This window comes from Ambystoma mexicanum, chromosome 5p, assembly GCF_040938575.1.
Source record: "Ambystoma mexicanum isolate Mex_15411 chromosome 5p, UKY_AmexF1_1, whole genome shotgun sequence".
Classification (NCBI taxonomy): Eukaryota; Metazoa; Chordata; class Amphibia; order Caudata; family Ambystomatidae; genus Ambystoma; species Ambystoma mexicanum.
The window spans coordinates 229,628,587-229,643,442 of record NC_090930.1 but is presented as its reverse complement, the minus strand read 5'-3'; positions in this window follow the sequence as shown (position 1 = coordinate 229,643,442).

Here is a 14,856-nt window from a genome sequence, read left to right as displayed (position 1 = left end):
CATTTTGGCATCAAATTGTCATCCATGTGTGCCTACATATGCTTTCATTTTATTTAGTCCTCCCTAAATCTCCAAGATTTTATCTAGAAAATCAATTACTGCACATATCAAAATGAAGTCTTAACTGGACAGGAATCACTGCCATAATTCCTCCAGATCATAATTTTTAGGTGCATATTTCTTGAAAAAGAAACTATTTTGAGTTATTAGCCTTAACTATTCAATAACCCTCTTTAGCGCTGAATCGACAATGATTATTTGAGATGCCAGATTGATGTCTCATGAATAGCTCTTTTATTCATTCATAAACAAGGCAATTGCTCATGGTGGTATCTACATGGAAACCTCTCCAGATACTTTGCGATGGTGTTCACTCCCCTTGCCTCACATCCTAAATGTAGGATAGCAGCATAGCTGCCTCTTTTGTTCTGTGTTTCTATCCAATCACAGTATTTCCGTGTTTCCTCCATGACACATATGTTATTTAGTAGTGTTTCCCTATCGATGCTGGTTGGGCTAGTTGAACAAATATCTTTGTGGTCTACTTTTTTAAAAGATCATTCATTTGTCTTTCAATTTGCTGATTGTGAATCTTGTACGGTAATACTGGCTTTTTCACACACATGTTTTTCATTATGACGATAGATTTGCACAAAACGGCTGCATACATATTGAGCAGCCCAGTGTTCATATCGGATCGCTGAGATTGGCACATATTTGGGCAGATGTAGCACTTTACGCCAACATTGGCCTTCCAATGGGTCCCATTCTGCTCTGCTAATATTTAGCCCTGCTTCACTTCCCAACTTAATTGTAGAAATTACCTTCTGGCGGTAAAACATTAGTACAGGTTTGAGTGTACATTTCCCAAATTCAGCATTCAACTTCATTCCTTGAAGTGTTAGATATTTCATTTGATATTTCAAATCTTGGTTCTATTGCCATTCTCTGATTGATTTATTAAACAAGATTCCTAAATATCGAATGCACTCAATTTTGTCAAGTCGATCTCCATTGGCATTCCATTTAAATCATATGCCTCTTTTCCACAGTTTTGCACCAAAAGTCATGGTTTTTGACTTTGCAGCTTTTATTTGCAGGTTATTGATCTTCAAGTACACTACCAAGTCACTCAGTAGTCTCTGGAACCCTATTTGTGTGATGTCTAACAACACCAAATCATTGGTGTAGATTGCCCAAATTAGCTGGTTACCATTTATTATTCGGGGGAACGAGTTACACTTTGTAAAAGCTGTTGGTAGATCTGCCATGTACAACTTAAATAATAGAGCAACAAGCGGGTATCCTTGTTTAACACCTTTTTCAGTCGGTATACATTCTGTGAGATCACCATCTGCATTTAGTCTAACTCTAATGGATGTATTGAAATGTAACACTCTTATTGCTTGTAAGAGGTGTGGAGGGCAATTCCACTTCTCCACTTTCTTCCATAGTGTCTCTCTGTTTACACTATATAAAGCCTGACATTAGTCAATAAATGTCAAAAACAGGTTGGTCCCTATCTTGGTTGATTCAAGCTTCAAGAGATTTAGCATCAAATATTTAGTTCCAAGCCTACAATTTTGGCGAACCCAGTTTGTCTCCAGTCAATGATGCCAACTTCTTCTGCTCATTTTTCCATTCTTTTCTGCACAAGGGAGGCAAATAGTTTACTGATAACATTGAGCAACAAAATCAGAAAGTAGTTGCTCTGGCCTAAACAATCTCCTTTTTTGAAGATGTGGACAACTACCGCCGATTGCCATGATGTTGGAATTGCCTTTGCTACTTTAATCTTCGCAAAGAGTGTTTCAATGAATATCGTACATTGTGCCTTGTGCTTTTTTGGGTTGATATTGGAGAAGCCATCAGGGCCAGCAGCACCTGAGTTCTTTAATTTTACAATTGCATCCAAAATCTCTTCCTTATCGATAAGAAGGTTCCAAACAACATTCGTATCTTCGCCTTCCGCATTATGGTCTGTGTTTGTAGACAGGAAGACAGAGGAATAGAGCTTAACCCATATAGCAGCACTCACATTATTGCTCATATTTGCTTGCTAGGTTAATGAGCCTCCATTAATTATAGTCCAGGTGTCACAACTATGGTTAGCATAGATCGTCTTTAGCATAGCTTCTGCTCTTTCTTAGTCACATATCAGTTTGAATGAGATCAGCCAATTCAGGTATCTTCGCCAACGCTTCTTCACAACAACCTCTTGCTCTATGGAGTTAATAGATTTTAAAGCTTAAATATCCTTGCTTAGTTTTTTCTTCTATATTGGTACTTTTTTGCTGTTTGGGTATTTCTTAAAATAGTGGTCAGTTTTGAGGCCACTTTGCCGAGTTTTGTACTGTGCTAATAGAGGGAGAGCCTCACAATCAAGAGAGTTTTGCATGGACAATTTATTTGATAGCTCTTCAATCTCCTTTTTGTTCCCCCTCAGATGCTCTTGTATCGATCACTCAGAAATGCTACATCTGGTCGCCAAATCATGTTTACAGCATCATGATCCCTATGTTGCATCTTAATGATCTTCAGGTCTGTGATTACTTGTGTAAAATTTCTTGATACCCACACATAATCAAGCGTTTTATTGGTCCCATTTCCATGCCAAGTGGGCATCGCCGGTATGTCTCCTCTAGTCTGGCCATTCAACACCTCACAATTTCTGTTTGCCATGTCTTGTTCCCATGTTTTCCCACGCTTGTTGACTTGGTTTGATTTTTCATAATTAAGTACTTCCTTGTTCTTTTTCTGGGTAAACCATGAGAAATTGAAGCCTCCACATACCAGTATATAAAGAATGTTGAATTCTAGGATACATTCATCAACCAACATCATAACTGAAGAGATTCCAGATGATATTTTAGCCACCTTCCAGTAGATGTTGATAATTAAGATATTCCATTTTGGTTTTGTTTTTTGTCTGTTGATCAGACCATAGCACGGTTCCTTGCATGAGCATGGTATGATATGATACAGCATTTAAAATGCGCATGTACACAAGTGTTTCAATAGGTTAAGGTTCACAGATCTTAGTATTACCCATGCACCATTATTTTTGATCATGGTTAACTGACCGGAAAACAGACTTCCGGTATGATTCTTTCCAGCGGAATTGAGGAGAATTGTGTAATCGCCACATATTGGTGATTCACGTAGCCACATCTCCATTATTGAATGGCAGTCTTTGTTGAGGTCTGCCTAATAAAACAAGTGCATACAACCCAGCTTGTTCCACGATATTAAGGAACAATCCTTTTTGAAACTGTCGGCTATCTGCTACTCCCTTCTCATTCAATGATTACCCCACAATTCTGGTCTTCTTTTCGGGGAATCATTAGTAAGGTTTATAAAGTTGGTTCGGCTCGCATTTCCGTCAGCCTTTCCTCTGAGTACTTCTCTTCTTACTTCATTTCTAGTCTGATTTCCTTCAAATGTCCAGTTTTGCTGCTTTTCATTTAAACTTTCTTTTAAATAAATCTCAGTATGTGTAGCCAATTCATATCCGAAGGACAAAAGATCAATGTCCGACGAAAGCAATGTGTTTTTGATCAATTGAGAGTGAACATGTAGAATCACCCAATCTGATCTACATTCAGTCACATATTCTACTCGGAGGTTATTGTTCTCAATGAGGGGACACAATGTAATGCATTCATTGTGTTAGGTCTGTTCAGGTTGACTTCATTTTTTTCCCAAGCAATATTCTCTCTCAATTTTCGGACTGATCTCTGGTTACGCACTCTCACATCAGTTTCTTCAGCAGGCCTTCTGCTGTGTCTTTGTAATTGGGCCAAGGTGAATTTTGGGTTCAGCTTAATCAAAGGTTTGTTTAAAGAATGCTCAGCCTTGGCCCACTTAATTTTCCTTTATTGGGGACATTAGATCATTATGTAAATGTGCATCATTGGTGGAACAATCAAATGCCTGCTTTGTGTTGAAACTCTGGACTACTTCCTCATCAACTCTCCGCCTCTGTGGTATTGCCCTATCAAACAATACCACCAGCGGAGGAGTTGTCAGGTTTCTAGTAGACTTTTTTGAGTCATTAGATTTTGTCTTTATACCAGGGACTTTTTTTCCTCCTGTCTCTTTTATTACAGCCTTTCTGGAGGTATATGTCTTCTTGATCGGCAGACTATTAGATGAATGTTTTTCGGTTTAGAAATATCTCAAACGTTGAGGTATCATTTGTTATCTTTGAAGGGTTTGGCTTTTGTAGACTGCAAGTGATTTTTATCATTACCATTAGAACCACACGTTGTAGCCTGAATAGATCCATTGGTACCAAAACTGAAGACGCTTGTAGTTGGAATTTCCTTGTTTATATTCTGAAATGAGGTATGTATTTTCTTTGTGCTTGTTCTTATCTCCATGAGCACTTTTTCAGCAGCTTTAGCAGTATTTGCAGGCATGTTGGCACAACGTGGCAAAACCATAGGCTTACAAATGCTTGTTACGGATGGATCCTCATTTTAGTACTAAGCGAATGGTTGTTATTAGCTTCAATTTCACAAGCTCTCTTGGTCCTGCAGTAACAATCATGTACTGCACCATTTTGAGTCATTTTATGAAAATGAAGCCTCATCCATTTTGTGCATTTGGTCACTGTCTCCATCAATTCAGATTTTCCAGCTATTTTGTGTTAGCCTATTATGCCATTTTGAAAAGGTTTTGGCCTCATGATCAAGCCTCCTTTGTAGCTGATCTGTTCATATTTCTAGTAAACTTAGCTTTGAGTTTACCATGGCAAGTAAGGCTCCCTGATCCTTTATTGTATCATTCAATGCTTTGTATAATTTAATAAAGAGCACCATCACAATTATTGTAGCTGCAAGTACATCATTGTGGATCTGTAGTCCTGCCTCCACAGAAAGATGTCCTTTTTGATTTGATGAAAGTATCTCTTCATCGATAGCAGATTGTTCAATCACCTGTTGTAGTGGCTGGGCACCTGATATGCGTCCATTCTGCGGATGCTCATCAGAAGCAAAGCTTAGTTGTGTTTTCTTTCCTTTTTTAAGAGGTGCATCATCTCTATCTAGTCTGTTTGTTATGGAACTGAGTGTCATTGACTGTGGCATACTCGTCCACTCTTTTAAGTGGTCTGTCATGGCAGGCCTGCCATCATGCAACATAAAGGATTTTGGAGTCATATTCCCATGTTGCAATAAGGGGCCATTGGGCATATCGACAGCTGTGTTTGAGGCTGCTCTAATCTCACAGCTTTCATTTAGCCCATCTCTTAATTTTAGGAATTGCGCTTTGAGGTGCTTGGTCAAGCAAGCCTCTCTTAATGCCAGCTCAGTATAATTTCCAGCCGCCATCATTATATTAGGCATTTGTTGTGTTCCGGTTTGCACCTTCTTCAATGGAGTATTGGACAATGGCCTTAGGTCTAATTTTGAGCCAGGGCACATATGTGTGACCTCATGATGTTTCATCATTACGGACTAGGTTCTCAAATAAACTTCCTCCTCTTCTTTAGAACCCGGCCCATTGTTATCCTTATTGTTGTCATCTGGCTGGTTCTCGACGGCACATCTTTGGTTGGGATATTTTGAATTTAATTTGGCTCCTCATGCAGGCTTGTATATTAATTCAGAAGATAGGTTGCAGTTTGATGACTCGGTAGACATAGCTGCTGGGCTTTTAAAACTCTTTTAGAGCCATTGCGGTCTTCAGCAGCTAATCTCCAGCTTCAAGGCCCGACTCAGCAACTGCAAGGAAGTGGCGTGAAGCTGACTGGGGCAGACTGGACTCACTACCAGACCCTGTGTCGGCGCTGCATGCCAGGTTTAGAATATGTATGCAGTCTTTAGCAGTTAAAGAGACAGTCCCAATTCAGTGTCTAGGACAAAGTCCACAAAGGAGCACCAAACAGAGTTTCCAGCAGGTAAAGCAGACAGACTGGAATTGCTGCCGAACGCTGCGCACTGGCGATGCACCCCACATGTATAATAAGTAGGCAGTATTTAGCAGTTAAAGAGACAGTCCCAATTCAACGTCTAGGATAAAATCCACAAAGGAGTACTAAACAGAGTTTCCAGCAGTAAGGGGGTGCTACTAATATGATCTGATGATGGTAGAAAATCAATGTGACCAATGAGAACGTGGGTATTAGAGAAGATTGGATTTCTTTTGTGTTGGTTTGACCAATCATGTGTAGGAGGTGACTTGTATTAAATATGTTGGAGTGTTTTGACTGTTGAAAAATGTACATAATGTGAAGTATTTGTGTGGTTCAAGGAGAGTCGGGTTAGTTTGACTCTACAGCGTCATCTAGCTACGCCTGGCTGATTGCACACTAAACTTGATTTAAGAACAAATGTTCACTTGCTTCTTAAGTGGTGGGCCTGCTTTCGGTTAAGGTGATTAGAGGCTCCTCCGTACATTTGGCGAGCCAGTTAGGAGACCAGGTTGCTCTGAGACATTGGGATCTCCTGTAAGTACATCTCAGCGGTGGTGCTTCTCTGCAGGGACCAGTCTTTTGTGCACAAAACAAGGAGAGGTCCACAGGCACCAATACATTTCTGTTCCCTGGTGGTGTGGTACCGGGGTCCAGCCGTGCAGGGTGAATGATAGGAGCACAACTCGAAGTAGTGAAGGGAATATTCCTGTAGTCATGGGAAGACGGTTCCATGTGATAATTCCGCCGCAAAATATTGCGATACAAAAATATCGCCATATTTTTGCGCAAAATTCACAAGGGACCCTGCGGGAGACACCACGGCAACCCCACATCATATTTTAATGTGCAGGGGACACCCCTGCAACCTCCGGTCCCTCATAATATCCCCAATAAAAATATTCCCTATGGCGAACCAAACGGCCATTGTTACGGCGATATTTTTGTTGGGGATATTAATATCTGATACCGGGAAGACAGTGTTGTAGTATAAAATGCCATACTAGTAGTGTTGTAGTGGAAAACATTACACTCCTTCCTATGCTCAAGTAAAGGAAATATCTCAGAGATATTGGCCAGTGTATGCTTTTTGGATCTTGTGTATGTGTGAGAAGTGTAACTAAAGTGAATAGCTAAGAGAGGTTAATGCTGTGAAAGTGAGCAAGGTGAGTGATTGTGGGGGAAGACTGAGAAACCAGGAAGGGGAAAAAGGGGGTGTCTTGGATTGACCTTTTGTGCCCTGGGTTCAACTTCAGTGTATTAAGTCATTTTTTTTAAAGTGAAATAGTTTTAGTTAAATTTGGTTGGACTATGGAGACTCAGGTGAATCATTTGTGTCAAGTACTTCCTGGCTTTAAGTTAAAGATTTTTAAGTTCCATCGCAAATGGCTGGTGAAAACTAAGGGTAAAATGAACATTTTTTGGCCTATGCAGGGGACCTATGAAAGGGGATATTGGAAAAAATGCACACTTTTTTAGTTGTGCGCCACGAGGGTTCAAAGATAGAGTAGCAGTTAAACATCTTAGAGCTATGGAGGATGTATGATAAAGGTGGGAAGGTCCATAGTGCTAAAGTCTTAGAGGAACAGCCAATAAAGGAGGATGTAGGAATTCCTCCACACCACATCCATATGGGTGCTTTTATTTATCGCCTACAGGGAGGTATACAGATGCTGAGTTTGAACCTCATTTTTTTCCAATGGCCACTGCAGTGGTTGCGAGATGGACACAGGTAAATCCTCTAACAGCCATGATTCCTAGAAAATGGGATATTGAGGAAAGTGAAAGTGGAACTCCTTCAATGATTAGGGAGAACGGAAGTGAATTAACTCCCCTGACTGCCACGTTAGCAGAGAGAATAAGCATGGAGGAGTCAGAAAGAGGGAGACCAGCAACCAGAAGAGAAGATGAAGAATTGAGAATGAGTGAACATGGGAAGACTATGCCTTCTACTGTTAGGATAGAGGATAGTCTGAGAATGGCAGTCGAGATGCAAGAGTGGGAAAATTGGAAGAACCATTGAGGCTAGCAGAGGAAGAGGCAGTGCAGTTCTGACAGCAGAGAAGTAAAGAGCAGGAAAATGTGAACAGACAGGCAAAGGACATAGAAGCAGAAGGTGTAAGCATGGAAAGGTTCTTGTTAGATTGTATAAGGAAGTGATGCCTTTGCCTGATCGAGAAAGGAGACGCTATCATGATGGACAAATCACACAAATTACCTCTCAGCGGCATCCTTAACAGCTCTGATGGACATGTGTGAGCATATTGTTTATTCAGTAAAACCAGAGACATTGTCATCCTCCATTGTGGCACCTGGCATCCAAACTGCAGTGAACGCAAAGTGGCTCCAGGTGACCGGTATAAACCTTTGTTATTTATGAATTCTACTGAATCAGCTTTCAGTGACATTAAAGAAGAACATCAGGTCCTAAGGCGCATTGAATGGCAGAATAGGTATATCCTTGACCTCAAAAGAGCTATGGAGGGTGGGGTCTGTCAGAAGATAGGGAGTACCTGCTGTACATGTGTGCCTCCTAATGATTCTAAGAATTGGACTCAAACAATCAGCACCTTGCACTAGTTTAGGGTGGTCATGGAGAACGAGTCAGGAATCACAAAATACCCTTGATTTGACTCTCTTTTTCTTGGATGCCATCTTAGATGAGCCTAGCGGTGAAGATTGTAATGCCAATTTGTGTCTGTTTCCTTGTTATCTTTTGCTCTTGCAAAAGCTCTTACAATGCTGTTCTGCTCAGGTACTGAAAGTAGCTGCCAAGATGACTGTGCTCCTGTCCACAGCTAGAACCATTACCATTTCATAACACATGGGCTCTGAAGCTATGTTGTGTCATCCACCAAGTTCGTATGATTGTGCGGAGCAGGGGCTAGATTGTAGAAATGGTTTAGGGAACAAAATGGGTTTGTTCAGAGGAGGAGTATACTCATTTTGGGACCATTGTGAAAGATGATTGTAGGGTTTTCCCCCCCGAGAAGATGGTTTTAAAGAACACCAAATTAGCTTATTAGTTTAAGTATTAACTAAAGAGTAAAATGTTGTGGCAGTCAGCAAAGGTCCCTATAATAAAAAGGGGTTCATGTTGCACACACCATTTTGATGACTGGGTAAATGGCGAAGTTGGGGCAATAGTGCAGTTTTACATGTATTTAGCATAGTTAATGGGAATGAGATATGTGTTGCTTTTGGTGTTGCTATTGTGTTTAAGTTGATACATTTTAGATTACACATGGTAAAATCAATGATGAAATATAAATACAATATGAGTATGGTGTGCCACAAAGTGTCTAAAAACGGAACCACAAGGATATTCATAATACACATTCAAGAAAGGAGATTTGCAATAAAGAAACCACTGTAAAAATGATGATATGAGATGATATGGCATTTACAACACACCTGTACACAAAAGTTTCAAGGTGTTACGAGGCAATGGAGGGGGCACAAAGGGAAGACAGACAACGATCTTACTAGGCCAGATGTCATTCAGATCGAGCAAGTGCAAAGGGAATGGGAAAGGGGAAAAGTGCGTGGGGGAAGGGAGAGGGGAAAGTGCAGTAGAATAAATAAGATAAATAAGAACGGCCAGCTGGTGGCAAGTACAAGGGAGACATAAGTGCTGTTAGGGGGACTGCAGGGATACAGAAAACAGTCCCTAGGTGCAGGGGTTTCCAGGGAGGTAGCGTAGGTGTGCAACTGGCGGGGCCTGGGCCCGAAATCAGAAAGGTTGGCCAGGTAACCCAAGCAGTTTCAGCCAGGAATTCAGCAGGGGAGAAGGGGAGAGCAGACAGAAGGAAAGAGGAAGGTTTTGAGGTGCTTCCGGAACCAGAGATGGTTCTCCTCAAGTTTCAGGGAGGCAGGAAGGCTGTTCCAGAGGGAGGCCTCTGCCGAAGAGCGATATCTACCACCAACTCATTGCTTGGAGAAGCGACTGACCTTGAGGGAGTTGGAGGCGGATGAGCGAAGAGCTCTAGAAGGAAGATATTTAGGAAGAGAGAGTTGAAGGTATTGCAGCCCCATGCCCCAGAAGGCCTTGTGGACAATGCAGAAGGTTTTGAACTTAATCCTCGCAGCCACTGGGAGCCAGTGCAGAGATTTCAGTCCTGGAGAGATACGGTCCCTGGGCTTGAGGCCAAGGACAAGTCTCCCCGTCTTGTTCTGGATAAGTTGCAGAGGACGGAGGGTAGAGGCAGGCAGATCTAGGTACAGGCTGTTACAATAGCCCAGCCTAGAGAGAACCAGGGCTCTGGAGACAGTGAGCTTCTGGGGTAAGGAGAGGAAAGGAAGAATACCTTTGATGAGGTGCAGCTGGTAGTGTGACTTCTTAGAGATGTCAGAGATGTGAGGAGAGAAGGAGAGTGTGGTGTCGAAGATGACCCCAAGGTTTTTTGTTTTGCAGGTGGGAGCAGGACAAGGGCCAAGAGAGGGCAGCCAGTGAGCTGCAGTGAAGGAGGGAGTGGGTGTGCCAATGAGTACAATCTCAGTCTTACTGGCATTAAAGCAGAGGTCATTGGCAGCACACCACTCCTGAATAGCAGAAAGACAGTCAGAGATGAGGGAAGGAGAGGGGGAGGCCGATGGTAGCCTGAAAATGAGGGGGTTAGATCCCTGGGAGACACCAAAGCTACAGAAAAAGATATCAGAGAGGAATAACCCAAGTTGGACCTGAGAGGGTCGGTCGGAGAGGAAAGAAGTCAGCCATGCCAGAGCCTGACCAGTGATACCCAGGTTATCACAGAGACAGTTGAGCAGGATGGCATAGTTGACAGTGTCAAAGGCAGAGAGAGATCAAGCAAGATGAGGATGCACGGGGTGTAAGAGTCAAGGTTGGAGGGCAGGTTTTCACAGATGTTCAGGAGAGCAGTATCCATGCTTCTGGCAGCTCTGAAGCCAGACTGATGGTCATGAAGACAACCAACAGAATCAGTGTGGAGATTAAGCTTTGAGATGGCCAGTTTCTCCAGGAGCTTGCCCAGGAAGGGAGTTATGGAGATTGGGCGATAGTTAGCCGGCCAGGAGGGGTTGGCAGAGGGTTTCGTAAGAAGAGGGTGCACAAGGGAGTGCTTCAGGGGGGTGGGAAGACTCCAGTGGCAAAGGAGTGATTGCAGAAATCAGCCAGGGCAGGAGCCAGGAAGTCGATGTGGTCCTTGGTTGTTTTGGAGGAACAGGGGTGAACCTGTTTCAACAACACTTTCATAGATCGGACTTGTGTAGAAACCTTGTCTGCAGAAAAAAGGGGAAAGGCAGAGAAGGAGGGATGGAGGTGACTGCAGAAGGGCCAGAGGAAGAGCAGGGAATAGAGGGAGGGAGGGAGGCAATAGGATGAGAGTGAGGGAAGGATGTCCTGAGTTTTTGAAATTAAGTGAGAAGCCAGTGCCGTGCAGAGGGCCTGAGAAGGGACAGGAGAGGTAGAGACTGTGGCAGGATTGGCCAGTTCCTTGCAGATTTTAAAGAGTTCAGCTGAGTTGTTAGATGCCGCTGAGATGTGGACTTGGATATGAGCTCTCTTCTTGGTGAGGACGGAGAGCCGTTATTGCCTTTGCAGCAGACGGCAGGCCAGTTTGTCAGAGGATGAACATGAAGCACGCAATTTCCTCTCGGCCACCCTGCACTTGAGTTTTTGGGTGACGACCTCTGAGTTCTACCAGGAGTTACCCTTGGCTTTGGGCTTCAGGCGGATTCTCATGACAGGGCAAGGATATCAAGAGTATCAGATATAGAAGAGTGGAGCATGGAGACAGCTATATCAGGGTGAGAGTCAGCCAAAGTGGGAGGAGGGAGTGAGAAGGTGGTGGCGAAAACCTGAACTGACACGTGCTTCATGGGGTGGATAACCGAGAATGTGGGTGGCAGTGATGGAGCTGGCTTGGCCTAAGCAGTAGGGAAGGTGAGGTGGGATGATAGGAGAACGTGATCACTCCAGGGGAGAGGTGTGTAGAGAGGGACAGACAGGGGAAGGTCTGAGGAGATGAGAACATTGAGATTGTGCCCTGCAGAATGAGTTGGGCCAGAGGGGAGAATGGTGAGTGAGAGAGAGTCACGGAGGTCGCGAAAGAGTTCAGAGGGGGGACCGGAGGCATCCAGGTAGATGTTGAAGTCTCCAAGAAGGAGGAGTTGAGTGGTTGAGGCCAAGAGTGAGGAGGAGAGGTCTGCCTACTCATAGAGGAAGGGAGAAATCTGTTATGCTTACCTGGTTCCCACAGGGGCGTCGATCGGACCTGGACAGCTGCGGTCTCCACCAACGTGATATGTAGTGCTGAGATGACTGTCTGTACTGGCCCGCCTAATCTCATCTGCTTGATCCGTAGAAGTATTATCCTGCAAGTGGAGAAAGGGATTTAGCCACCCATGGATATGACGTGGATATGAGTGATAGCCCCCTCCCACTGTTCTCGTTCTCCCTTCTTGTCACCTCCAATATCCCCTTTTAGGAACCTCACCTTATGTTTTTAAATGATGAGCTCTCCATCCTGCGTGGATTGCAGGGGCGCGTTGATGCCAGTTACTTCACTGGTTTGAAGGCATGGGAGAGTTCCAGAGAGTATTGACTCTGAGGTTCCTGGCAAGGTTCGGTAAGTATCAAGTTCAGAGAGTTCAATATGTTCGATGATTCACTCTTGTTCCCCCCTTCCTTCCTTGTCTTGCAACTAAGATCGTGAGAAGGTACCCCTTGTGGCAGTTGGTGGCGCTCAGGTAAGAGTCTGTATTACCCGACGCCGTCCGGTAAATGTTGCCGGTGTTTAACGTGTTGTTTTCTCTCTCTTTGCAGGTGCGGCACATGAAGATGTGGAAAGTTATAGAATAATGCCTCCGGTTATAATCAGGTAAGTCTATGATGATAAGTGTTTTATTTGTTGGTTTTCTCGGCTCACCTTGTTGTTTTCTTTTGTTCCTCAGGTGCCGGACTTCAATGAAGAAATGATGGAGGCAGCGCCGAATCGAAAGATGCTGTGCGGACTGGTGAGTATGGTGCGGCGCTGCAGCTGGAGATGCGACACGTACTGAAATTATGTTCTTTCCAGGTCCGGAGGCGAGATGGATCCGAAATCAGGTGAGGAATTCAAAATAGTTTGTTTTCTAATCTTGTCCTTTTCTTTCCTCTTGGTTTTAGGAGCTCCAGATTCGAGGCGGGCGTGGCAGAAGACTGGATGCAGACTGCAGGCACTGTGAGCGTTACGCTGCTGGATGCGGAATAACGCGAAGCGTGTGCTGTTGTTCGGGCGTGGTTTAAATAGCCTCCAAAGTAGTTCCAGGTAAGAAGTTCCCTAGAACCACGCCCGAGTAAAAAATAGTCCCTGTAGAAAAATAGTCCCATCCAGGCCTCAAGTTTGCTTGGACTCACTAACAGCATGGTCTGCATCAGGTAAGTAAAGTCTATGAGCCTGGTGTCTATGGAGCCAGGACTGATTTCCATGATGAGCCTGGCCCCTAAGGTGCCAGGACTGAACTCAAACAGCCCCCAGCTGGGGCTGTTGGGGTTTTAGTAAGTATCTTGATGCCTGCTTCCGGAGCTGATGGGCTTGGTCCTGATGGCCGGGGGTAGGTATCATGACAGCACTCCCCCCCAAGGCACCACCTAAAGTTTTTCTTCCCCTTGGCCCTGGTTTGTCTGGGAAGTCCCGATGGAATTTCTTCACTAACCGAGGTGCATGAACATGGTCACTAGGCTCCCATGACCTTTCCTGTGGTCCGTAGCCCTTCCAATCGATTAAATAAAAAAGTTTTGATTTAACCATCTTGGAGTCCAGGATATTGTTTACCTCGAATTCAGGTTCTCCATCTATCAAGATGGCGTCGGGTGGTTTGGTTAATCTTGTTCCTGGTTGAACTGCTTTTAAAAGTGAAACATGAAAGACAGGATGAATTCCCATATTAGAGGGTAATTCCAATTTGACGGCCAATGATTTGATAATGGCCTTAATGGTGTAAGGTCCCAAATATCTAGGGTTAAAAGTCTGAGTTCCCTTCAGAGGTATGTGTTTTTTAGCCAGCCAAACTTGATCCCCAATCTGGTATTGTGGAGTTTCACTTCTATGTTGATAAGCATTTTTCTTATATTTCTCTTTTTCTTGTTTCAAATGTTCTGTTGCATCTTTAAAGTCTTGTGTAATAGTTGAGTGCAAATGACTAACTGCAGGAATTTCTAAATGCTGAGGCAAATCTAGTTCTGAGGTTCGAGGGTGATGTCCATATATGGTATAAAAGGGGCTTTGTCCAGTTCCTGAATGTACAGAGTTATTGTATGCATACTCAGAAATCCATAAAATATTTTTCCAATTACTTTCGGTCTGGTGTAGCATGCAATGTAGGTACTGTTCAAGGGTCTGGTTGGTCCTCTCTGTCTGACCATCGGTCTGGGGATGGTGACTGGTTGATAACCTCACGTCGATTTGCGCCAATTGACAACATTTCTTCCAAAAATGTGAAATGAATTGACTACCTCGGTCTGAGACCAATACGGAAGGAAATCCGTGTATTCGAACAATGTTTTCGAGGAACTCCTTGGCCAGAATTGAAGAAGAAGGTAATCCCTTTAAAGGAATAAAGTGGGCCATCTTGGAAAAAAGATCCACAATAACTAGAATGGTGTTAAATCCATTACATGGAGGTAGATCTGTAATAAAGTCTAAAGATAAGGTGTGCCATGGTGTAGATGGAATATCCAAAAGTTGTAAAAGGCAAGCTGTTTTTTTCAACTGACTTTTGTTTTGGGCGCAAATGCCACAAGACATCACAAATGACTTTACGTCTTTTCGCCAGGTAGGCCACCAGAATTGTCTCTTAATTTTAGCTTCAGTTTTTTGCGATACCTGGGTGCCCTTCCATCAGGGTGTCATGATAATTGGAGATGACTAGTTCTTGTAGTTCCTTGTGTGGTAGAAATAGTCGCCCTTGATAATAAGGTAGGTCATTGATGACTGAGTAGT